General features: G+C 38.3%; 1 protein-coding gene across 1 annotated transcript in view; it reads right to left on the bottom strand.

Moving 5' to 3' along the window:
* Window positions 1–3743, bottom strand: part of LOC119419951 (proto-oncogene DBL) — a 44453-nt gene that overhangs the window by 19521 nt on the left and 21189 nt on the right. The window lies entirely within an intron of this gene.

The raw sequence follows: 3743 nt of genomic DNA, 5'->3' as shown, positions 1-3743 counted from the left end.
TGTGTGTGTGTGTGTGTGTGTGTGTGTGTGTGTGTGTGTGTATCGTGCATTTTTAGCTTATATTACTACCTTGAAATACTTATTCATTCAAGTTCATCCTGCTGCACTGTTATATTCTACCATGTTGTTGCTCATTATCTCTCTTTAGGACAATGTATTATAAATATTTTAATTACTTTTTCACTGTTTGGTACTTCTTTTTGTGTACACTTATTGCATGCTTTTTGTATTTTCTTGTTGGTTTGTTCTTTGATTTTTTTTAGCGAGTCAAATCGGTCCTTCTCGTTCTAAGCATTTCATTGTACTGTTAACCCTGTGTTAACCTTGCATATGACAAATAAACACAACTTGAACTTGAACTTGTAAAGCGTGGGCGTGGCAGTGACGGAGAGGCAGAACATGGCAAACGACGGATCTTAAATTAAGCAAAGATTTAAAAGTCTCACCAGTCAAAGGGGGTTGTATATGAAGTTGTAAACTATTCCCCTAATCCCTCATCACCTCTATATTTGGGTTTGAATCATGTGACATCAGAAAAGATACTGGTTGGTTGACCAGAGTGCTCCAAGCGTAGACGTTCAGGATATCACATCAATATGACGGGGGCACACCATTGTAAACTTAAAACGCAAGCAGTAAAATCATAAAGTCCATTTGGAAACAAGTCAGGAAGCCAGTGGAAAGAAGCCAGGACTGGAGTTATGCCTTCATATTTTTTAGTAACTGATGAGTGGCTGTGTTCTGGACGGATTGTAAGCAATTCAGAGAGGATTTATTTTAACACACAAAGCGTTTCAGTAGTCAAACGGAGAGGTAATAAAAGCCTGAATCAATTTCTTAAGATCTTTATGGCTTCACCTTTTCAATGAGTCTTAATTTTGAAAATAAAATTGATTTCACAACGGCACTGGTCCGTTTGTCTGATTTAACGGCACCATGACATGTATCTCATGAACCACTGGACAGATTTGAGTAAAACTCTCAGAAACTAATCACCGGGTGTCCCTCTGTCTGTTCAGTGTGCAGCTGTGACTTGGTGCACTCGGGTTTCTACCACCACTCAGGTGAGTACATCTGTACTGAGGACTACCAGCGGCTCTACGGGACCCAGTGTGACAGCTGTGACCAGTACATCACCGGAGAGGTGGTCTCTGCGCTGGGGAGGACGTACCACCCACACTGTTTTGTTTGCAGCATCTGTAGGTAAGGGAGGGGTGTTTGTGGGTGTTAAACATACTGCACAGCAAACAAGCACATGCAAAGAATGTAAGAAAACACCTGGAAAATGTTTATCATTGTCCAACAGAACCAGTAATTTTTTTGAAATTGCAGTAAAAATACAATACAGTTCGACAGCAACAATATGAATATGAAATAATTTATTTTGCTCTCGTTCCTAAGCTGCATTTTCTATATAGCTTTTTAATCCCATTTTCAGAGGTTTTTTGAACATTGCTTCAAATCTCTGAAAAGAACGGTTACAAATCATTGGATGTACATTTACAACTATCATTTTATTATTATTATTTTTTATTTAACCTTTATTTCACCAGGAAAATTCCATTGAGATTAAAAATCTCTTTTGCAAGAGAATCCTGGCCAAGACTGGCAACAGCACACAGAACAGAACAATCACAGCAAAAACAGAAAAAGTTATGTCCGTCATGAACAAATTAATTAAATGATTCCTCAGTTAAAACATTTACAGATGATTCCTTCTACAAATCAGTAAGAACAGCCTTAAAAACATGTAGTGACAACAGCTCCTTTAGGTTCATGTATTTCTACAACTGGTTCCAAGAAGATGGAGCAGAAAACTGAAATTATTTCTTTCCAAGTTCAGTTCTGACTTTAGGCACTGAAAGTAAAAATAAGTTATCACAATGAAGAGAGTATCCTCCGGTGGACTTTCTCTATATAAAGGCCAACAAATATGAAGGAAAAAGTCCTTGTATGTCCTTATGAATAAAAATATGCCATTGGTGGAGTCTATGAGTGGCCAAAGATGTCCATCCAACCCGGATGAATAGTGCAATGATGTGTAAAACCTTTTAAACCTGTTATGAATCTTAAAACTCCATGATAAACAGCATCCAGCAAATAAAGACATTTAAGAGGAGCATGCACAAATAAAATATCACCATAGTCCACTACAGACATTAAAAGTAGCATCAACCAGTCGCTTTCTAGCCTCAAAAGATAAACAGGATCTGATCCTGCAATAAAATCCCTATTTTAATCTCAGCTTCTTCACCAGCTGTTGAATGTGGGAAGTAAAAGACAAAAAATCATCTTTTAAAAATCCTAAATATTTATACTGTGATACTTTGTCAATTTTTTCAACTATAGTTGTTTAAAGTCAGCCTGATTCAAGATGGCTGCCACTGCTAAATGACCTTAGAAAACACAAAAATGGCTAATCAGTCAATTTTACAGGTAATTAGCTCAAATCTAATGCAGTATTTTTATTTATTTATTGAATTTAGTGAGCTCTGATTGCACGAGGTCTTTAGGCAGTGGGCGATATTCAGAAGTTCAAGAAATTTGATTTTCAATAAATACCAGATTGGTTAGTTTAAAAAGATATGCTACAATTATGCAAAACCAGACTATACAGCATAAATGCAAATGATTGCTGCTCCACTGAGGGATAGAGGAAAATTAGAAAATGTTTTTGTGGTCGGGTTGAACTGTGAATTTCTGCCCTGCATCATCAGCACAAAACACTCGATTTACTTTTATTCATGCGATTGTTTATTTTTTGTGTCTGTTCTCAGATGTCCATTCCCAATTGGAGACAGAGTGACCTTCTGCGGGAAAAAGTGTGTGTGTCAGCAGTGCTCGCACTCTCTAAAACGAGACAAGCCTGTCAAGGTCCACGGGCCGAGCTGTAAGAATTAAACACACCCTCAGTAATATATGCCCCCCCCCCCACCCCCCACACACACACACCAGCCATATTACACTTTAGTGGAGCACATAACATGTTGAGTGGATTTCTTATTATAAAGCAGTGGTTCTTAAACTTTTAGGGTTCAGGGACCCATTACAGAGGAGAAAACATTTCAGGGACCCCCTCATAACCCTCATGTTATTCCCTTATGCTCTTCAATTTGTTTATTTAATCCAATAGAAATATTTGTGTCATCATAACAGCAGTAGTCATACCAAGCTTAATTTGTAAACTGAATGATGACGGAGGGAGTCCTCCCCCAGAAAATTTTGAATAAAGCAGATGTGAGTTCCTGAATTTTAGTGTATTTTAACGGGTTGTTAAACATCAAGATCCTCCATCTGCCTGCACACGCAGTACGGACCTGTTCGTTCCGCAGGGAAACCTGGGATGTTCTCTGTCTGCCAGACCCGGTTCTGGACTGCGGTCTGTGAGGGCAGCTGCTGTGGTCCTATTACCATCAAGCTGCTGACTGGACCTGTTAATGCTGCTAACAAGACCACACCGCTAACAGAACAGAGCCATGATGAAAGAACATCACTGCTAACCAAATCACACTGTAGATGTTTGGGTTTTTTTTTTAGCTTTGGCGCCTTGTTTTTAGTATTTCAGTAGTAGTTTTTAGTAAGTTTTAGTATTTTTGCTGCATACGTTGGTATTTCTTACTTACTTTATTTTTTATTTTTGGGCGAGTCGCGACGATTCTTCTCGCTCTAAGCACTTCATTGCATTGTTGACCTTGTGTTGATTTTGCATATGACAAATAAACCAAACCTGATCTACATGTTTG

This window comes from Nematolebias whitei, chromosome 14 (genome assembly GCF_014905685.2).
Source record: "Nematolebias whitei isolate Nwh7 chromosome 14, NemWhi1, whole genome shotgun sequence".
In the NCBI taxonomy this organism is placed as follows: domain Eukaryota; kingdom Metazoa; phylum Chordata; class Actinopteri; order Cyprinodontiformes; family Rivulidae; genus Nematolebias; species Nematolebias whitei.
Note: the sequence above shows the minus strand (reverse complement) of the source record. Positions and strands in the feature narration are given on the sequence as shown.